Source organism: Mastigoproctus giganteus, chromosome 1, assembly GCF_048544385.1.
Source record: "Mastigoproctus giganteus isolate SK-2022 chromosome 1, ASM4854438v1, whole genome shotgun sequence".
Taxonomy (NCBI): domain Eukaryota; kingdom Metazoa; phylum Arthropoda; class Arachnida; order Uropygi; family Thelyphonidae; genus Mastigoproctus; species Mastigoproctus giganteus.
The window spans coordinates 2662850-2686837 of NC_143575.1; the positions used below are offsets into that span (position 1 = coordinate 2662850).

At 37.2% G+C, this 23988-nt stretch overlaps 1 protein-coding gene across 3 annotated transcripts in view; it reads left to right on the plus strand.

Annotated features, from left to right (window-relative positions):
- amx (TM2 domain-containing protein 3 almondex) overlaps window positions 1–23988 on the plus strand; it is a 98123-nt gene that overhangs the window by 69102 nt on the left and 5033 nt on the right. Inside the window, exon 6 of one of the 3 annotated variants that reach the window (XR_016547217.1) lies at window positions 13691–13803. The exons of the other annotated variants lie outside the window; for them this stretch is intronic. The gene's annotated coding sequence lies outside the window, so the exon portion shown is untranslated. The remainder of the gene's footprint in view (window positions 1–13690; window positions 13804–23988) is intronic. 3 annotated transcript variants of the gene reach the window in all.

The following is a 23988-nucleotide window of genomic DNA, read 5'->3' on the forward strand; positions in this document are numbered from 1 at the left end:
TCCGTGTTCGGTTTTACTTATAAATGTGAGCAAATATTTTCACACATGAAATTTATTTTAAGTAAGAACAGGAGCAGATTAACTACTGAAAATTCAAGACGCTTGTATTCATCTTAGGGTGACTAAGTATGAATCAGACTTGACTAAATTGACGTCACAAATTCAGCATCAGGGGAGCCATTGATAACGAAGAGAACGCTTATAAATTATTAATGAACTAAAACTTGACAATTATATTTGTTTTTATAATAATTAGAATTATAATTTTTTTTTTTTTTATGTTTAGTTTAAAAGCATATTGTAATAGTTTTCTCAATGAAATTTATCTTATTATTCACTAACGGACTGTTTTAAGATGAAAATACCCATTGACCCGAACTGTCTTCTTCCTTAATAGTCACATTTTGGTTGATTTTGACCTGCAGCCAAAAAAGGTTGCCGACATCTGCACTGCATCATGATAGCACAACTTAATGAACCAGCCCTTAAGATATTGTTACTTTTTTTATAATAGAATTTTCAAAGAGAATACCTTCCCCGGACAAATGGCATCATGCTTATGTTTTGGCATTTCCAAAACCAGGAAAAGATCCTACAAATCCACATTACCGACCTATTGCACTCAACAGTTGTATGAGCAAAGTCCTGGAAAAACTGATCAATGCCCACCTAACCTAGTTTCTAGTCCAAAAAAACCTTAACTCAGTACAATGTGGTTTCCGTGAAGGCAGATCCACTCTTGATTTACTGATCAGAGCAGAAATAAACATCCATGATGCTTTTGTACGAAACGAACACCATGTCATGGTTATTTTTGGCATAGAAAAAGCATTTGACACAGCTTGGCGGTATGGCATAATGCGAAACCTATACGATCTAGGACTATGCGGATACCTGCCAGAGTTTATCAGAAACTTCCTACACCATCGCTACACCATTCCTACACATTTCAAGTTAGAGTCAACAACCAGTTATCTTTAAATTTTATCCAGAAAGAAGTAGTTCCACAAGGTTCGGTACTGAGTGCCACCCTATTTAACATAATAATGAATTCCATAACACAGGGTCTACCACAAACAGTGTCCACTATCCTGTATGCCAATGACTTCAGTGTCTCCTACCATTCGCATAAGATGCGAGTGGTAGAAAGTCAGTTGCAAGGTGCCATCAACAAGGTTGTAAAATGGTCACAAAACAATGGCTTTCACCTCTCGCCCCAAAAGACTTGGGATACACTTCTGTAGGAAGCGTAACCTACATCCAGACCCAGAGCTTTACCTAGAAAATCAAATCATCCCAGTGGTTTGCAGTGTCTGCTTTCTTGGTGTGGTTCTAGACCAAAAACTTGCCATCCTCAAACATATAAAACAACTCCGGATTACTTGCCTTAAGAAGCTAAACATCTTAAGAGTACTATCTGGCACAACATGGGGGAGTCTACTGTTACACGCTACTGCATTTGTATCATGCATTAATATGGCCATGTCTAGACTATGGCTCTGTGGTCTTCAGCTCTGCTAGACCAAGTACCTTACATTGGCTTGATCCCATACACCACAGTTCTCTTTGTCTAGCACTAGGGGCATTCTGTACATTGCCAGTCCAGAGCTTATAGGCTGAAGCGACTGAAACCTCTTTACATCTACGCAGACAAATGTTTCTGTTAAACTACGCAACAAAAGTCAAAGGGCAGCTGGACAACCCTACTCGGATGGACTTTTCTCGCTCAAATGGGAGAACCTTTATAGAGCCTACACATCTAAAAACCCATCAACAGGGATTTGCCTGTGTTCCCTGCTCAGTGATTGGCAAATTGACCTTAGCACAATACAGCCTGTCACTTCGCATACAGTTCCACCTTGGATGTATCACATACTGCTGTGCGACCTTTCACTCACGTCGTTGGGGAAACACACCTTATCCCAACAGAACATGCTGCAAATTCATGCTGCATTGAGAACCCAGCATGCAGAGTAAATGCCAATCTACATGGATGGATCTAAAACTGACACCCATGTTGGTGCAGCAGCAGTATTTCTCAACCTTACCATAGCCAAAAAATTCCCCATTGGATGCAGTAGCTACACTGCAGTACTATGCTACCTACATAGCATTAAATTTCACCTTCTCAACAAATATTTTGCACAGCACTATCTACACAGACTCAGTTAGTGCTATCAAAGCTGTACAGCAGAATAAAAGTCATCACAATCCCTTACTCTTACACATTTGGAACGCCATGACCAAGTTAAATAAGAACAAGCAACAAATTCTCTTTTGTTGGATCCCTGGTCATGTTGGAATTGCCGGAAATTAATGTGCTGACCTATCTGCCAAAACTGCTACAGATCCTGTAGATCAACCCTTTAGCATAATACTCTATGATTTCAAGTTAATTATAAAGAAGCGAAGTCTTGAGCAATGACAACATATCTGGCAAAATCAAGTTGGTAACAAACTGCTCCATACGTATAAAGAAAGATCTCAGGCCTTGGAAGTCGAGTATACGTGAGAACAGACATGAAGTAGTATTAGCTCGGCTACAAATAGGTTATACATACATGACATATCTCTATCTTCTTGCATGCATTGATCCACCACGGTGCAACGCTCAGCTCACTGTCCAGCATGTACTTGTTGATTGCTCCAAATACAATACTGATCAGTAAGCTATGTTTTAACTCATTTTACTCAACAAACACCTCTTTCAGCATTTCTGACCACCTAGCAGACATGCCACATGTAACCAAAATTTTTGGTTTCCTCAAACAGATAAAAACTGTACAATGCAGTATAAATTTGAATAATGTCTATGCAGATATAACTATGTATTTATAGCAAAGGCCATAATGCACCATAGTTAGGCGCATTATGGCCTTTGCTGCCCTTGTGCCATAAAACCTACAAATAAACAACAACCAAGGAACTCTTATGTTCAACTGTCTGCGAGTACTGTCTATTATACCCATTGGGCATACAGATTGTTATGATAGCGTAACTCTGTACTTCTGGCCTATTAGCCTTCCATTCTATATTTTCCTCCATGCTTTTCCTATTTTATATTAGATATTTATCCACAGCAAGAGTAAGTCCTGCCTTCTTATAATACTTGCATGACACCAATCCTTCCATCTACTTGGCCTGTTACCATTCATTTTTGGTTCAAGCTTAGCTAATTTAGTATTAGCTAAGCTGTATAGTGCAAGGAAGCTATAGGCTTTTAGCTGCACTAGCCAAAGATGGCTATTGCAACAAATGTAATAATAATAATTAAATAAAAAGTAGCATATAAAATATATAATAAACAAACTTAATAATAAAAATGAATATATAAAAAAGAAAATAAATGATCCAGCTGAACTTTGAATTTTCCCAAGCTGTCAGCCGTACTATCCATTGGAGGTAATGAAAACTTCATACAATCCAGTCTAAATCTCTTTCCCCATAATTTGAATTTATTGTCCCTAATTCTGGAATCATTTATAATAGAGAAAATTTAGCAGTTATTCATTTTAGTGTCCCCTCTCAGAGTCATATAAAGCTCAATGAAGTCCACTCTAAGGTGCCTGCTTACTAAACTCTGTAGCCCAAAAATTCAAAATGTTTCCTCATACATGTGCCCTTTTGAAGATTTTGTTAAGCAAGTTGCTTGTCTTTGATCCTTTCAAGAAGCTAGATGTCTTTCTTAGATGTAGTTTCATACTTAGACTTATTCCAGGTATGAAATGTGTCTTACAAAGTTACTTTTGGGGTTGCTATTCCTCAGGTGTAAGACTGCATTTTACTGCATTAAAACATAGTCTACTTTTATGACCATCCTTGATTCCCATCCTGAAGGAGTACTGCTTGCTGCTGGTTATTAACTACCCTTCTAATCTTCACGTCGTCTGCAAATTTTGACAGAACATCTCTATCTTTTCATTGTTGTCTTTATAAAAATCAGATTAACAACAGTGGTCCCAGAACCAATACTTGTGACCCCATTTCTAACATTAGAGTTATCTTCTGCAGGGTAACTCTTAATTTCAACTCTCTGCCTTCCACTCTAAATTGATCTCAGAAACTTATCCCCGTGTTCCAGCTTATACAGTAACCTCTCATGAAGGCTTTGCTAAAATTTAAATAAACAATGTCAAATTTTTGTTGCTGTGTCCAGCTCGTGAGTAACTGTGCAAAATAGCCAACCAAGTTAGTTAAATGTAATTTTTGTCCTTATCGAAACTGTTGTGTACTCTTCACAGTTCCATTACCATGTGGCACCTCCATAGCCAGGTGGGCAGGAGCAGCAGTGAATAGCACATGCTTCTTGATTAAACCGGGGTTCGAGCCCGTGACCACCAAATATGGAGGATGCAGAAAAGTCAGGGAATTACCACCGCATATCCCCAGAGCAATATGGCCTTAGTTGCTGATGCTCCTAAAAACCAAACAACAAACAAACATTACTATATAAATGTCGCTGAATTTAAGGAAAACCATGTTTATCATGATTTTCCTTACTGCTGAAGCCAGTCTGACTTCAGTGCTTGGCGCCTCCGTAGCCAGGTGGGAAGGAGCAGCAGTGCATAGCACATGCTTCTTGATTAGACTGAGGTTCAAGCCCGTCACCACCAAATATGGAAGATGCGGAAAGGTCAGGGAATGACCACAGCATATCCCGGAGCAATATGGCCTTAGTTGCTAATGCTCCTAAAAACAAACCAAACCAAAAACTTCAGTGCTAAGGACACTGACTTCTCTGTAGTTACCTACTTCAATCTTTGAACTGCCTTTATGTATCCGTGATACATTGGCACTTCTCCAATCCACAGGAATCACTCCTGGGTCCAATAATGCTCTTATAGTGAACCTTAATAGTTCCATGCACTCTCATTTTACCTTTGTATCCTTCTACCTCACACCACACAGATTCTGTATTCGCGTGCATAAGTTATAATATTAGAAAAACTTTTGTTGCACTGAAACCACTTTTGCTGGAAGCATGGGCTAATAACCCTACCCATTCCATCTTGTCTATCCTTCTTAAAAACATTATACATACCATAGAGAAACTCATCCCCTATTTCTGGGTGTCACTGTGTTTTTGTTAGCCTTATCACATCAGCCTTAGTTGTCCTAACATTTTAAGGTCACAAAAGGTGATATTGTTGTACACGTTGGTACTAATGACGTTAAGAGTAGGAGAATGGCAGCATTACTTAGCACGTACAAGTCGGTGTTGAAAAAAAGCCACAAGTTAGGGTTGAATTTGAAAGTGTCTGCAATTCTGCCCAGACACCATAGGAGGGAGTATATAATGAGAACCTTGTCAATCAGTTCAGCCCTGGAAAGATTGTGGCTCATAGGGTAGATTTTTCTCAACGTGGTCTGTGTTGTTAACAGGAGAGACTGCTTCTACAGGAATGGAATACACTTAAATAGAAAGGGTACAAGAATATTTGCTGATTCTATCGAGGCAGTGTTAGGTGAGTTGGAAACTGCTAGCTCGGGGATACACAGACTAATAGATTAACAGTAGCCACTGGTAGAGGTGAAAGTGATCCTTACACTGCTTCTATTGGAATGAGCAGCAACCTCGAAAACAAGGTGAAGGGGATTTCAAGGACTGCTGGGAGCCATTGTGCAACAAGTAAATACATGGGCTGTGTTAGGATAACTAAGAGTAAGAATAGGTGCATGTATACTTGCATTGTACACCAATGCTAGGAGTATAGTTAAATTCAAAGAGCTTGAAGTGCTAGTCAAGACATCAAAGGCAGATATTGTTGGGATATCAGAGACATGGTGTCAAACAGCAATAAGTAGTGCAGAATTGGAATTTGGGAAGTACAATGTGTACAGAAAAGATAAGATACTGGTGTACCTACATGTACACCAGTGCTAGGAGTATAGTAAATAAATTTGTGGTGCTGGTGAAGACATCGAAGGCAGATATTGTTGGGATATCAGAGACGTGGTGTCACAGAGATAAGGAATGCAAAATTGGGATTTGGGGAGTACAATGTGTACAGAAATGATAGACAGGATAGGAAACAGTGGTGTAACTATGCCAATGTAGTGTGTTAGGGCCCACGACCAAAAAGGGAGCCCACTGCCCTCATGCCCAAAACAGAAAAAAATTTAATTGAGTAAAAATGTTAGTTTTTTAGTTATGTTTATGATAAAATTTACTATGGCTATGACAGTTTTTTTACACGAAGCATGTTTATTGTTAGCTAGCTACAAAGCAAATGCGAAACTACAGTGAATAGAGGTGAAATGGTATTAGCATATCTGCTGCTTCCAGTTTAATTTTTAACGATTTTTTATTTTTACCAAAACAAATATTTTTTGGGGAGGGGCACACTAAACTTTGTATTGGGGCCAAATTTTTTTAGATACAACACTGATGGGAAGGGAGGAGGAGTTATGCTGTTAGTTAAGAAACACAAAATCTAAGGAGGTGCATCCAGCAGTTATCATGGGTGGACAGTGCAATGTTGAGTAAGTTTGGTGTTGATGGGAGCACTGGGAAAGCAAAATTGAGAGTAGGAGTGTGTTATAGGCCTAATGACTGATGAGTACAATGAACAACTGAACAGAGAAATGGAGTGGGCCAGTAAATCAGATTGTATTATATTGGGGAATTTTAACTTACCAGATATTGACTGGAACTTGTGGGTTGGTCACTTGCACACTATCAAGGCTCTAATGGATTTTTTGGATGATTGTTTTCTACAGCAGCATGTTCAAGAGGCAACCAGAGGGAGTAATACTCTTGATCTGATTATCAGTAGTGATTCTTCATGCATTAAGATAATGCAGATAAAGGAACCACTAGGTGGCAGTGATCACAGTGTACTGATGTGGGATTTACTTAAAGATGTAACTACCATCAGAGGTAAAGGGAAGGATTTTTGCTTTCATAAAGGTGACTACGGTGGTCTGAGACAATTTTTAAATTGTATACAGTGGGACCAACTGATGATGTTACCAACAGCAAATTCAAAATGGTAAACATTCAAAGAATTAATTTTGAAAGCTACTAGGCTTTTCATACCAACTAAGAAATATTGTTCAGGGTTTAGGCCAAAATGAATGTCAGATGAACTAATGAGACTTATGGCAGAGAATAAAAATTCATGGTAACACAGAAGCCCGTGGTAGATATAAGGTTGTCTCAAAGCAGCTAAAGGTAAATTATGATAAATCTTTGTCAAAAGATGCAAAGAAAAACAGCAAAGAGTTCTTTACTTATGTAAACTCAAGAAGGAAGGTGATGAATCAGATTGTTGCACTTAACATAGATGATTCGATTGTTGGTGATCCTGTTGGCATAGCTGACAAACTGAATGAGTATTTTGCATCTACATTCACATATGAGGAGTTATTCAGGGAAGGGAATGCCAGAAGTTTATCAAACTCTGGCAGGGAGCTAAATGATTTTGTAATAACTGAGAGCAAAGTGGAGGAGAAATTGTCGAAGTTAAACATAAAAAGGCACCTGGAGTGGATGGATTCTATCCAGTTATATTGAAGGAGGCAGCAAAGGAAGTAAGCAAACCCTTATCCATAATTATGAGAGCTTCCTGGGACTGTGGGGAGGGCCCCATGACTGGAGATGTGCAAAAATGACACCAATTCATAAAGTAGAATCAAAGGGTGACAAATAATTACAGACCTGTTAGTTTAACATCTGTTCCAGGGAAATTAATGGAGGCATTGTTTAAAGCACTGCAGGATCATCTAGACAACACTGCAGTTGTAGCTGAGACACAGCATGGGTTTGTTAAGGGGAAGTCTTGTCTAACCATTTTAATTCGATACTACAATGTGGTCACAAAGGAACTGAATGCAAAAAATAATTTTGATATCATATACTTGGATTTTAGGAAAGATTTTTGATACTGTTGCACATGGAAGACTGCTGTACAAGTTCGAACAGTATGGCATTAAGGGCAGGTTACTGCAATGGATAAAGGGATGGTTGAGTGGGAGATGGCAGACAGTGGTAATAAACGGACACTGCTTGATGTGGACTAATGTTATTATTAAAGTGCCCCAAGGTTTGTTATTGGGTCCATTGTTGTTTTTTGAATTTATTAATGATATTGATGAAAGTATATAAGGTTTAATGTCGAAGTTTGCAGATGATACGAAGGTTGGCAGGGTTGTTAATGACACTAATGACAGCTGCAACAGGATCTAGAAAAGTTGAGCAGATGGGCTGAGGGGTGGCAACTGAAGTTTAACATTGACAAATGAAAAGTACTGCATACGGGTAGCAGTTACCCCAGAGTAATGTATCACCTGTGTGGTACTACACTCAGGGTGGTAGAGAATGAAAAAGACCTGGGGTTAATTGTGCAGTCAGATATGAAGTTTTCTGAGCAGTGCAGACTGTCTGAAAGAGTAGCCCACAGTGTTTTGTCAATGATATACAGGAATTTTTCTAGCACGGATAAGGAGGTGATTATCCCCTTGTATAAAGCAATGGTCAGGCCACACCTTGAGTACTATATACAGGTCTGGAGGTCTCATTTTAGGATGTTGAGTTGCTGGAATGAGTACAGAGGAGGGCAACGAGATTGGTGAGTAGAACAAAGGGTTCTCTTACCAAGAAAGGCTTAAGTTCTGCAAATTGCAGTGTCTGGAGACTAAGCACCTGCAAGGTGATCTGATTGAGGTGTATAAGGCCTTGAATGGTTTCAGCAAGCTGAATGCTGATGGGATTCTTCCTCTTGCCCAGATTAATTGCCTGAGAGGACATGATTTCAAATTGAGGAAAGACAGTTGTAGAATAGATGTGTGGAAATTTGCCTTGAGCCAGCAAGTGGTTGATTGCTGGAAAAATTTCCATCTGTTGTTGTGGAAGTTGACAGCTTAAATAAATTCAAGGCAGAACTAGACCAACGTTTGGAGTGAATAAATGGATGAAATGGGAAGGTCCTTTTTTTTTTTTTTTTTGGCTGAAGCTGTAGAGCTGAATATCATCATTCTTCTCTTTCCTGGTGATGTGATTCCCTTCTACTTCTGAGTCTCTCTCTCTGGGTAACTCAGGAATATTTTTTTTTTTTTGGCTGGTGCAGCAAAATTCTCAGGCTTCCTTGCACCTTATAGCTAATGATGATAATAATAATAAGCTTGCTTTCTTGCATCGTATGCCTCTACTAATGCTACCCGGGCCTTCGAATTAACTCATTTTATTGACAACACTCCTGACATGACTGGAGGCACAGTTAATGCTAAGTGTACAAGTATAATTGCATACTACTCTGAAACATCCCTTGAAGTTATTTACATTTGTTTCCTTATCAGATAAATGCATATCAGTAATTCCCCCCCCCCCCAACTAGTAGAACTATCCCCAAATTCTGAAGGTATCCTCACATGATATTGAGAAAGCCGTTGTACCCACCATTGTTTCAAATGGATTCTGTCTCTACAAAATATTTTCCTTCTTCTATAAGTATGGACCACGCTAATTTAAAAAAAAAAAAAAAAAAAAAGTCCCCCAAAAGCCTTGTAGAGCCTTTAAAGTTTTCCGCATATAATCCCTCCTGTCATGCCACGGCAGAATTAAGGCACATAAGCCTTTTGTGCTAACTTAGCATTTTTCAGTCTGTTTCTATATATTTTCCAGCAAATCATTTGTTTTTGTGCATTTAACATCATTAATCCCCACACGAATAAAATTTCTCTCATTATTCCCCCTGATGTGATCCTGTAGAAACGATGTGAAAAAAAAAAACTGTCTGGCATCATCGGTTTCCCTCTTCACATCCTTTCTACGGGCCCATATCTTCTTAAGTTTGCTTCGCTTTGCTCTTGATTGTATATTTGTTAGCCCAACATTTTTTCTTATTTCCTCATTTTTAATAATGTTTTGCCATTGCTTTCATCTGTTAGTTCCATTTATTCCTTGTTCCACCTGTAGTTCCTTGTGTTTAAAACTCATTTCTGAAGGTTCTAATTTTGATCAATTCCTTCATTGCTTATCTGGTTGCCTTTCTCACCACAAGTTAAAATGGACTTAAAAACTGTATCATGAAGCATAAACTGTAACTAGCATGAAGATGTGTTTGTTCTAGCTTCTGTTATGTCAAGTCTAATTTCATCCAGTTGCTTTCTTTCCATATTTGATACTTTTCATGATCTTTTATATGAGTGCCCCCAAATATACTAAAAAGGGCGAATCCATGTTGCCATGAGCAAGGCGAACATCTCCAATACATTGTCTAACAAGTTTTAATTCTGTATTTATTTTTAATAAATTTTGTTCCAATGGGGTTAAATTTTAATATGATAATCCTATGTTTTCAGTTAGAGAAAGGATGGCCAAATTTCAAAACTGCAACCATTACAAATAAATAGGGAAAATAAATATACAGTAATGCTTATATCACACTTAATTTCACTATGATTTAAATGTCACAAAAATAAAAAATGCATTTATTGTATTGTGTTTCATTGCTGTGCAACATGTAATTCAATCTTTTGGTTTTTATTTATTAGTTTATCCATATTTACCAGCCCATTTGTTGCATATACCAAGGCAGTAAATTACTATTAACATCTGCTTTATCTCCTTTTTACATTTCTTATTCTACTGTTTTTTCACTTCAGCATGGAATTTGTTCATATCCAGCCACATTCCTAGAAGAAGTGGAAAACTTTTAAAATTTCCAGTGCATTAAACTCAGTTCTTTCCAAAGCATTGGAGAAGACTATCAGCCATCATCTCTTAAACTGTTTTTTAGTCGCCTAACCAATTATCAGTTGGTTGGGAGGTTTCAAGTCACTTTTCATTGACTTGAAACCTCCTGTGGATCTGCCAGTATTGATCTGTTGATAATATCTTTGTTGTTTGTGTACTATGGTATACATTTCTTGACTTGTAGTTCATATCTTTCCTATTTCTAATATATAAAGGTATTCTAAATGTCTTTTAATCTCACTCAAGTGTGATAATATACATTTACTGTCTTGAACTATTTATCTGGGAACAAACCCACTGCCCCCCATTTTAACTTGCAATATACAAGCAAAGGTATTTCTATCTATTTTGTTTTTTGTGTTTGTCCTGTCCCTGGCTTCCCCATTTTACTGGCACAGATATGTTTTCCTGTAACAGATATGTTACAGTATACTCGATTTTCCAGAATAGATGGTAAAAAAAAATTCCCCGACATATGTAAGAGATACATTTCAGGACTTTTTACGTAACTCTAGAATGACTAATAAAGTATTGCTGCTGTATCCCTAATATGCCAAAATTACAAAAACCACATAATCTCCTCAGAACAATGAAGAAAAATAGTTATATATTTTTAATTAGTTCGATTAAAAACTTTATATCCGGGGACAGCGGTGAAGTAGCTACAATGGCACATAAGAAAACATAAAAGGAAGAAAAAACGCATGTTACTGTACTGTAAAAACTGATATGTATTTCGTAGCCTTAATTATTATAGTTGACTTCATCGGTGCTGATCGCTTCACCGCTTCTGTCTTTCTCCTTTATTGTGTTCACCATTGCCACTGACAAATCTGGATTCTGCACAATACTTGTTGATGTTTGGCCATTTTCATACAACCTTATTATTTGAATTTTCTGCTACAACTCGATCGCTTTCCTTTTCTTGATAGATTTACTAGTACCACTATCACTTATTCTCTTAGTCAGCACCATGATAACAGTCAAATTTTCTGGAAAGAACTTCACAGGGTTAAGGCGAAAACTCACATTTTACTAAAGCACATTTCCGGAGGTCACTGCCATAAAAAGGCGTCTCCGTAACCAGGTGAACAGGAGCAACAGTGCGTAGCACACGCTTCTTGATTAGACCAGGGTTCGAGCCCGTGACCACCAAATATGGAGGATGCGGAAAGGTCAGGGAATGACCACCGCATATCCCCAGAGCAATATGGCCTTAGTTGCTAATGCTCCTAAAAACCAAACAACAAACTGCCATAAAACAATAAAAACAATTTGCACTTTCCGGGTTATTGGGCTTTTCTGTTAGTGCAAGTCATTATAAATGGGTAGTAAACTCGATCTAACTGCATTTGCGATAATACCGATAATTGGAATTCTGTGAGTTTTTACGCTATTATAGTGAAATGTCTCCTTCACTGAAATCTTCAGTCATACAAAAAAAATATATAAATAATGTAACATAAGTTTGAACCTACGTAAAAAGTATGGCGATAGATGAAAAATGAAAAAATTTACCACACACTACTCGCGTGTCCAATATGATGCTTCCCTTTATTTTTTACAATGGCGCATATGGTTTGGTCACCAGCATTATAATGGTTCTTTAGAGATTTAACGGATGCACCGTTTTCAAACTTTTGAATAATTTCAAGTTTTTGTTCAATTGAAAGCACGACTATTGCATTTGCCCATCATTTTTGTGATTTCTAAAAAAAAAAAAAAATAGTTACTATAAAAAAAAATTCCGACATCCCTGACATAAATAAAGAAACAAAATTTGCCCTTTTGCAGTGCGACAGAACACAACAATCAACAACACACTAAAACAAACTAAACATTTGGTTTCCTTTTTTTTTCTGAGCGAGCGGGTGTGAAGACAGCGGGGTTTGCAAGTAATAGGTATGCTAATCTCCCAATGACGACTTATAGCGCCACTTCTTTTCACTTATTTACAACTTGCAAAACATCTATTTATACCTTTATATTTATTACTTGAATTTTATATAAGATTTTGGGTTGATTGATTTATTTATTTATTTTTAATATGTAGTCTTGAAGTGTCCCGGTTAATCCGATCCCGGTAAATCGAGAGTCTGCTGTATAACCTTCCTTATGTGTGACTAACTGTATGAATAAAACACTTCATCTTTCTCATAAAAATAAAGAAATAATATATTTTTGTATAAAATGGGTCTGATACAACCACACAGTATTAAAAAAAAAAAATTGAAACAAATTCCTTGGAATCCTTACTGACTAAAATGTACCAAACATTCAAAGATTCTTAACTACTAAGGTAGTGATCTGTCTGTCACATATTGTCTTCAAGCTTTCTGAATTCTCTAGACTAGTGGTGTTCAACTTTTTCCAGTACAAGGGCCATATCAAAAATTAGATTTCTTTTGCGGGCCGCACTGAGTGATTTGAGAAAAATTAGCATGTTACATTTTCCATATCTTGTTACCTATAAAAGGAAAGTTTCTATTTTCATGTTACCATTTTCTTTTTTTCCAGGCTATATATAAAAAAATGCAAATTCGGAACACTTATGTGCAACAAATCTGTGTCAGCAATTTATTTTTTATATTTTATTATTAAAATTATAAAAATATGACTTACTTTTGTGTTTTAAAAAAATTCTTTACTTTTGTTTTTTAAAAAATACTTTACTTTTTTTTTTTTTTTTTTTAAATGCCTTTTGCTTCTAAATGCTCATTTTAGAAAATTTACTGAAAAGGATCACAACTTTTCAATATTAAGGTGAATAAATAAATAAATAAATAAATAATGATACACCTGAAATTGAAAATAGTAGAAAATTTTATTAAGTACGAGACACAGTAACATTTATTGAACGAAATTTAATATTTAATGAGATGATTGAGGCTAAATATTTTTAGATAACTGTTTAAAATTTTGAAAATTTGTGATGCTCAATACGGAATAAAGATGCTTATCTGCCATTCTGTTTCTTTTTTCAAATATTTACAGTTTTTGATTTCATGAGTGAAACAACTTGCTCGCAAACACGTTTATCCGAACAAAATAGCCATTTTCTTTCGTTAGTGGAAAATCTTCAGATGGGAGAGCCTTGTAGAATTCAAGTATGTAGTTTATTTTCGTAATCCATATACTTGTTTTTGGACTATGCTTTTTCTTGAAGATCAATAAGTTCAAGTCGCATGCTGGGATTGCAGTTTTTAGCCATTGAAGTAAATGGATTCTCAAACAAGCTTATGCCCTTTTTATGGGATCTTGTATCAGAAAATCGACTTTCAAACTCATCAAAAAGTAATTGTAATAACGAGAGACAACGATTCTTGTGAAATATGTCTTTCTCTTTCAGCTTGATACAGCCTTCGAAGTGGACTAAATTATCTTGCTCAATTTGGGATTTAAATAATAACAACTTATTCTGAAATGATTTGATTTCACCATACAAATCAAAGACCAATTTTCCTTTCCGTTATGGTTTTAATTTAAGAGCATTTAAATGACTAGAAATGTCTGTAAGAATTGCAAGATCAAACAGCCACTCCATATTCGATAGTTATTTTATTGGTTTCCCTTTTTCTGTTATAAAAATATCTATTTCATGACGAAGTTTAAAGAAACGCTATAACACTGCCACGACTAAGCCATCTTACTGCACTATGTAAAATTACATCTTCGTATTCAGCTTCAATTTCTTATAGAAACTGTTTAAACATACAGTGATTAAGCCCATATGATATTATAAAATTTACAGTTGAAGTAATCACATCCATAACATATTGGAGATCCAATACATTCCCATCCACTTTAATCTTAGCCAAAAGGCCGAGAAGCGATTAACACGAGGGGTTTCCGAAAAGTAAGATAACACATTATTTTCTTAATAATGGTGAAAGGGAATGAGATGAAATGTGGTAGACCGATAGACCCATTAATAACTTTCAAAAAAAGCACCAGTGCAATGTTGCAGTAATGTCGCCTCACAGCAGATTCCAGTTGCAAAATGGCGGCTGCTGTGCGAGTGTGGTCCAAAACAGGTGCTCGAAAAGGTGATATGACAAAGAAGCAGGTGTGTTCTTGGTGGAATGAATTTAAAGCAGGCCATGTTTACATTGAAGATCAACATCGGGCAGGCAGGCCTTCATTGAGCAAGACAGAAGACAACATTTCGCACATTAAGGGCATCGTTCTTGAAAACAGGCAAGTGAAACTGCATGAAATTGCACAAATAGTGAACGTGAGTAAGTTGACTGTTCACGACGTCCTTGGCTTTCGAAAGGTGTGCTGCCCCTGGGTGCCCCGACAATTGTCAGAGGAGGACAAAGCAAGATGCATAGTATTAGTATTAGTAACGGCCTTATGGTGCAAGAAAGCCTATGGCTTATGCTGCACCAGCCAAAAAAAAAAACCAAAAAATCCGAACAAAACAAGGATAAAAACAAAAATTAAATAAATAAATAAATAATAATAATTAATAAATAAATAGAAATAATAAAATGAAATAAAAAAAAATAATAAAAAGGAAATTAATCCTATCATCCTATGCGCTTCCCTTAGCCGAAAGTACTATCCAGATGACCTTTGAATTGCCCCAAACTGTCGGCCTCTACCACCCATGAAGGCAACTTATTCCAGTAATTTATAACTCGCTGGCTAAAATAAAACTTCCTGCAGTCCAATCTAAACATTTCCCCCCGTAACTTGAATTTATGTCCCCTAGTTCTAGCATCATTTATAATCTTGAAAATTTTGTCCTCATTCATTTTACTGATGCCTCTCAGAGCCTTAAACACCTCAATCAAATCTCCTCTAAGGTGTCTAGTTTCCAAACTCTGCAACCCACATATTCGAAGTCTTTCTTCATAAGGACGCCCTTTTGCCGATCTCACCAGGCGAGTTACCCTTCTTTGCACCCTTTCAAGAAGCTCGATGTCTTTCTTTAGGTGCGGTCTCCATACTTGAACACAGTATTCCAAGTGTGGTCTAACATAAGCCTTATATAATGGGATTATCACGTCCCTATCTCTACTTGCAAAAGTTCGATAGATCATCGATAGGACACCATGGGCCTTCCTTGCAACCTGTTTACAATGCTCAGAGAATTTCATGTCTGACCGTATCGTAACACCCAAGTCCCTTTCCTCCAGTACTGGGTTTCCATTTAAGCAACAGAACCTTCAATGCACCCCCCAGGCAATAGCCTATCTGCGCCAGAGTCTTTAACTTTTGTAATACATTTATATTTATGTGACTTATCATCACTTTGTTTGTTATTCAGCCAAAATTGTTCTAAGCATTTCTGTTGATTAAAGGATTCTTAAAATTGGTCTTTAGCCTGTGGTCACACAGAGATAAATGAATATCCTGTGTGACCACAGTTTCCGCCCCTTCCTCGAGGAGGAAGACCTCTACACGTTTGGCGGTAAAATTCAGCTTAACTCTTTAAAACCTTAAAAACTGTAGTCTCACACTGAGTCTCTTTCCAAGTACAGCATTGTTTCAATCATAGTCGGTTCTTCTCCGGCTTAAGGACATAGCCTTTTCATACTCAGGACAAGTATGGTCTACTGCAGTATGTTCTGCTGTTATTTTCCTACGTTTGCAGTTTATGCAACAAGGTGGTCTTTCTTTATTAGCACAATCTTTATATGAATGGCCTTCAATAGAACAAAATCCGCAATTCGCTCTCATTTTGCAAAACTTGGCTATGTGGCCATAGGCCATACATCTGTAACATTGTGTCACCATCACAATGTCGCGGACTCGGCAAGCAGACCAATTTACGAACACTTTCCCTTTACTAATTAGCTGTTTATGGACAGGACCTGCTATCTGCAATATCCAATTGTTTAGTTTCTTATTCTTTGCTTTATTTACTGATATTACGTTAAAGCTTTCTTGGAATACATTATGGTCCACTCCATAATCCTTTAAATTCTTGATCCACAATTGTTCTTTTAACTCTTCTTTATTTACATCTAATTCCACGTCAAAGATCAGAATCTTAGGATCTTGCTTCTTTACTTTTTCCACACACAGTTTAAGTTCTTTAAACTTTGGGCAATCTTTGAGCAAGTCTATGTCCTTTTCTGATTCTGCTTCAAGGATGATCTTTTTATCCCGTGCGGTTCTTAAGTTTTGTACCCTAATTTTCTGTAACTCTGGTCTTACTTTTTTAATCAGGTCTTCTTTGATATCTTCACTACACTTATGTTCACTATTCTTCGTAGTAATAACTACCACTCTTGGTTTAACAGCACACTTTTCTTTTAAAACAGTAGCATATTCCCTTTTTTGCTCCTTTTGGATGTCTCTCTTTTCAGCTTTTAAAACATGTACATCTATTTCCAACTTTACTATAATCATTTCTAGATCATCCCAAATGTTCATAATCTTGGTTGCTACATTGCCTGTTACCCGATGTTCTCTTTGCAGTAGGAGAGCCCTCAATCTCCCTCGTGCCTCTGCAACTTTATCCAATCCTGTTACCATTGGTCTTTGTTCTGAACTTTTTGTCATAAAGTTTAACAACTTTTTCATATTATGTATCATTTCTACTTTCTTTTCCGGTGTCCATTTGTCCTGCTTTTCTCTTTTACCACCTATATCACGAGATTCCACAGTACTATCAGTTCTTCCACTTACTTCTTCAAGCTCTACATCTTCCATTTCTTCCTGGGTCTCAGATTCTCCACTCTCAAAATCACTCTCTTCTTCCAACATCATCTCTGCTTTTTTCTTGGAAAGAGAGCCAGTGCTCGACTGTTTACTAGACATATTAAGAGGCTAAATTGCCAACTATTTACAATTTCAATTTTATATAAGGTCTTTAAGACCAACTCAACTAAATAAATATTTTAAACAAAATTCTCTCCGCTCTATCACTCAGTACCCGTTTGGCCGGCCAGGGGAATAAACCCCTAGCCGCTCACCCCAGACGTCGTGAACGTAGGGCAGCTAATCAGTGCACGTCGTGCAACGGAAAACTCAATAAGCAACAAATCAATAAAGAAATTTTAATCAAAATTTGCTAATTACGCTTCTGATAAATCACTTAGTCAGTCCCCAAGATTAGCTTCCTGGGGCCCAGTACTGGGTTTAGTTGAACTCCACCAAGTGAATAAGTTATTTTGGGATTACTGTTTCCCAGGTGTAATACCTTACACTTTGTTGGATTAAAGCACAGCTGCCATTTTTCTGACCATTCTTGAAGTCTATCTAGGTCTCTCTGAAGAAGCTCAGCTTGACAGTGATCATTAACTACTCTACCAATTTTAACATCATCTGCAAATTTAGACATCACGCCCTCTATCCCTTCATCAATGTCGTTTATGAAAATTAAAAACAACAGTGGTCCTAATACTGATCCTTGGGGAACCCCACTTCTTACATCAACCCAATCTGAGGAATAGCCATTTATCACAACCCTCTGCCTCCTGCCCTGAAGCCATCCTTCTATCCATCTAAGGATTTTCCCAGTGATTCCAACCTGTTCCAGCTTATAAAGCAACCGCTCATGTGGGACTGAGTCAAAAGCTTTGCTGAAATCTAAATAAACAATGTCAAAATTATTCCCTAAATCCAGCTCGTGAGTGACCCTTTCGAAATAGCGAACCAGATTTGTTAAACATGATTTTCCCTTTACAAAACCATGCTGAGTATCCTTGAGAATTTCAATTCGATCCAAATGATCCTGAATTCCACCCTTGATCATTGCCTCCATGATTTTCCCTACTACTGAAGTCAGACTGACAGGTCGATAATTTCCCACTTCACTTTTAGAGCCACCCTTGTGTATGGGAGATACATTTGCACTTTTCCAATCCAAGGGAATCTCCCCAGAGTCTAGTGATGCTCGCATAACCAGCCTCAGTGGTTCAATGCACTCGCTTGCCGCCTCTCTCAAGATTATAGGGTATATTCCATCAACTCCAGGAGCCTTACTGGTCTGTAGGCTTGAAAGTTTTTTCATTAAATAATCTTGCGAAATTTCAATATCATTAATTACATATTTTTTAACTTCGCTCCCACAATTTCCCATTGCCACAAAAGGCTTTTCATTTGTAAATATCGATGCAAAATAACTGTTGAGTTCATCTGCAACGGCAGCTGGTGTATTTATTACTATCCCCTTTCCCTTACGTAAAGGTCCGATCTGGTTTGTCCTGCTCTTCTTGGCATTTATATATGTGAAGAATTCTTTATGCCCCCTCTTTGCTCTGTTTGCTAGTGATTTCTCATAAACTGCCTTTGCCTGTCGAACCTTTTCTGTGGCTCTATTACACATCACCTTGTAGCTGTTATAGGCTTCAGTACTTTTTATTGCTCTGTAACTTTTCCATGCCACCTTTTTCTGCTCAAGTAATGTGGCAACTTCACTATTCATCCAACTTGGAACCCTTCTCGTGGAGTATTTTTTTAATGGTATATACGCATTCAAGGCATCTGTGATTAATGTTTTAAAAGCGTACCACAGTTCAATTGTATTCATTCTCTGCGCGATATCTACCCAGTTAATAGAGGCCATGTAGTACCTTAAGGCATCGTAATTTCCTTTTCTGAAATTAAAACCCATTCCTTTGCCTTTTACTTCTGCTACCTCTCTCGTCATCATCCACCGTAGAACTCCATGATCACTTCCTGCTACTGGTTCCTCTACTGTCAGCCCTGTTATGTCATCTGATTCATGTGTGATGATGAGGTCTAGGATATTCTTTTCTCTAGTACTTTCCCTGACATGTTGATACAAATAACAGTCATCTAGTTGATTTAAAAATTTTGTTCCCCATGTCGAGTTTCCTTCCCATTTACTCCAATCAATTAGAGGCAAATTGAAATCACCCATAATAAGGCATTGACGTTTACTTGCCCATTCCATTTGCATGTAGAGGCTTTTGTCATAGTCTTCACAATCACCATAGGGATGTGTCTGGAGAACCTGTTGCGATACAGCGACGAAGGAGAGAATTTTCTATCTCGCATAGTCACAGCAGGCAAAACATGGGTTCATCACTTTATCCGGCAGAGCAAACAAGACTGCATGACCTGGAAACGTCCACAGTCTCCTATGCACAAAAATTTCAAAACTGTTCCAAGTGCCTGAAAAGTCGTGGCCACAGTGTTTTGGGATCGCCAAGGCATTCTGTTGGTGGATTTCTTGCTGAAGGGAGGAACACTCAATGCACAGCTTTACTGTGCAAAGTTGGAAAAACTGAAAGCCAACATTTCACAACAAACGACCAGGACTCCTGACAAGCGGTGTGATTTTGTTGCACAACAGTGCAACTCTGCACACTGCCCACACCACTCTTAAGTGGTTGCGCCATAATCGCTGGGAAACTCTGCTACATTCCCCCCAGCCCAGATTTAGCACCTTCAGACTTCCATTTGTTCGGCCCTCTGAAAACACCTTTCAGGAAAGCATTTCACCATGGATGAGGAAGTTCATCAGGCAGTGCGATGTTGGTTACTGCGTATTGGCATGGACTTCTTCGGTACTGGTATTGATAAACTGATCCATCGTTAGGACAAGTGCATCAATAAAACTGGAGACTTTGTGGAGAAGTAGTGCATGTTCATTTATTTCTTGGTGTGTAATTTCAACTTCGTACAGTCAGTCCTCGTATAGCACGATAGTTGTGTTCCTAGAAACCCTTGTGCAATATAAACAGGCGCCTCCGTAGCCAGGTGGGAAGGAGCAGCGGTGCGTTAGCACACGCTTCTTGATTAGACCGGGGTTCGAGCCCGTCACCACCAAATATGGAGGATGCGGAAAGGTCAGGGAATGACCACCGCATATCCCGGAGCAATATGGCCTTAGTTGCTAATGCTCCTAAATAACAACAACAACAGCAATATAAACAACAGGCCCTATGGGAAAAATAGAGTTAGGTGCCAACCACCCAAGATTGAACACACATTTGTAACCAAAACATTACCAAACACAATAAATAATCGTAATAAAATACGTAAGTAATTTGTTACGACTATTACGTAATAAAATATTGCTACTGCTTTTGCTTCTATCGTAAGCAGATTTGTTTTTTGTTTGATTTTGTACCCAAACAGATGACAGCCATTCCATCTCTTCCAGTTCTTTGTGCCTTAATCTAATGGATTTTAATTACACTTTGAGTTGTTCCTGCTATGAAAGTTGTTTTTATTTTCTCTGCATTTGTAATTCTCGGCGTTGCCTCATTTAGGTCTGTAGCATGTGCAATACCACATGGTCTTTCATTTCGCTCAAAGCATTTCACAATTTCATATTTTTTCTATATCGACAGAGGCGGACTGGCCATAAGCCTTCCCGGTGGGCCGGAGGCCGCTGTGATTTTGGACATAAACCATAGTATGAGCCCACTATAAATTTTCCTGGGTAAGAAGTTTTTGACCCAGTCCGCCTCTGTTTATCGATATTGCTTTTCTTTTTCTCTCTGAATCTGCAGTGTCTTCACCAGGACGCTTCCTTTTCACACCTTTTAAGTATTTTACTCATTTTTAGGGAATAAAGCGCAATTACAAAACGAGGAGGGAATAAAGCGCAATTACAAAACTGCGCGCCTGTAGCAACTGAATAAACAACATCGTAAAGGCAGAGATACACTATTAACACCTCCTCACATTTTACTAAAGCACATTTCTGGGGGTTACTACCATAAAACAATAAAAACAATTTCCAGTTGTGTTTCTGCTAGTGGAATCTGTTATAAACTGGTAGTAAACTCGATCTAATTGCGTTTGCGATTATACCGATAGCTGGAATTGTGTTGGTTTTTACGTTATGGTGAAATGTGTTTCCCCTTCACTGATATAAAAAACATAAATACATTTTCAGAATCTTCTCTTCATTCCTATCATGTTGCGTTCGGTTGGGGTGATTCTGCGTTCGACTGCCATTTCTTGTAAACACAAAGGCGAATCGTGCATAAGCGAATTCGGTTCGTGTTATATAAGATATCGTTCCCCTATTTATAAATCATGTATGATTGAATTCGTGTAGTGTAAACACGTGTTATACAAGGACTGACTGTATTATTAAACATCATTGAGAGGGAAAACGGGTTGCCTTACTTTTCGGAAACCCCTCGTACATTCTAATACAGAGCTTCTTGATGCACAAAGCAGTGAATTCCAATCTTGAGGTTCAGCTCCGATATATATCATTTTCTTGGTTATTCTACCTATACGCCCAATGTTTTTAGCAATCATATTTTTGCACCTTCAGTTGTGACTCCTACCGGGGTTTTAATATTTAATCCTAACTTTTCGTTCCTGGCAAAAATTTTCAAAACGATTTTCACCTGTAGTTGTCCCGTGAATACTCTGCAGATCAGCTAAATCTTCAACTGATACAAAATTATCATTAATTCACGTGAAGATAAGGAGTTGGGCTATGTCATTTACATTAATATTGTCATCCAGTGCCATACTAAAAAATTTAATTTGTTTTATGCTTTCCAGAAGTTGTTCGATCAAATTCTTTTCAATATTTTCCACTCTTTGCTTAGTTGTTTGTCAAGACAAACTAATGTCTTGTATCATTATTTGTTTCTTTGGACAAATTTATTCCACAGCTTTTAACAAGCAAAGTTTAACAAATTTGCCATCACTGAACGGTTTACTTTCAAAAGCGATCAAATGTGCAACTTGATAACTGGCACTAACAGTAGATAAATTTCTTGACTGATACGTTTTCAGTGTGTCTTCTGTCCACCTTCGATTAGAAACACAACACTCCAAATAGACTTTTCTCTTTCAGAACATTTTTAAGGATAATTTTTTATTTCAATACCAATTAATAACAATTCAATACAATGAACAAGTCATATCAAAATAGTAAACTTTCACAATATGAAAAGATTAATACGTACATGTACATAACTGTATTTAGTGTACGTATGACTGCACTGGACTACATGCACACGTTTGATACAGTCCAGCTCGACGTTTGCATGCCTGTATAAGCAGTGGTGCGACTCAAAAATGCTGTTTTAGTTCACTTTCCAAGCGGGCTGTATAAAAATTATTCGCGGGCCGTAGGTTGGACACCACTGCTCTAGACTAATGAGCTTTATTTTGCAAAGTATTATTTTCATTGTTCATAACATATAGTTGCTTTGAATGCAACTGAACATAATATTCTTCATTTCGATGTTTTTGAGCCTGTACAAACTGTAATCTATTTAAATTAAAGGAGAAGCTGCTTTAATTCTATCAAAAACAGGGCAGAGGGTTTTATTTATTCTTGCATCTTTCCAAAGCATAAGAATCATTTCAGATACTTTAATGTAGCAGTGGCATTTAAATATTCAGGATAATACTTCAATCCCTTGCTTTTGTGAATACACTAACTTTTTTAATCACAAAAAAAAAAAAAAAAAAAAAAATTTACTACTTTTCTTGCTATGGAGGGTAGTAATACTTTTTTGAACTTTAGATATAAACTAGTAATATATAAAGAATATAAATTCCAATATATCTTTCTTAGTTCAATTTAATTTTTTTTTTTTTTTTTTTACCTTTTCTCTTTCATAGTGCCTCTTGTGGTCATATGATATCTAGTATCACTCTTGTCATGTGCACACTAGTTTGAATGAACAATAATATTGTTGCCAAGAGCTTTATATTATAAGTGTATGTTTAAATTTCCTTCTAAGAACAATTTTAGACTGCTTTTTAGTTACTCTTGACAAACAAATTACATTAAAGCTTCATTCAGTACAAAAATAAAATAATATTTGAAAAATAAATATGCATTTCAATTTAATTGCAATTCAGTAGGTTCATCTTCATTTTTTAATAAAGATAAAAGTCCTTGGAGAAAGTTTACTTGCAAGTCAAAATGCAAGAGAATCCATTTCTACATCTCAACTTTTGACAAATTCCTTGTCAAAGTTTGGTGAAACTTAGTTTTTCTCTCAAATTTTCTAAGGCCTTTCATTATATTTGGCATAAAAGGCCTTCTAAACCAGCCTCCATGTTATGGTCTACCTTCTGTTTCTTGCAATTGTTAGCCAGTTTTCTCTCCAACTGCTCACTGCATGGGATAGTAGACTGCTTTCTGTCATCTGTCTTCTCAAAGAATGCCAGCATTCACAAAGGTTTTGTATTTTTACCCACTCTTTTCATCCTCTATTAATAATTTTATTTCATAATTTTGCTGCTGATGTCATCTTTTATGACAATATAGTGGTTTTACCACTTGGAGGCTGAAGGAATTCTTAAAGGCTTCTTCACTCAGGACTGTAATTTGCTGATCTCAGGTGGAGGAAATAGCCCCCCCTCCAATATAAATT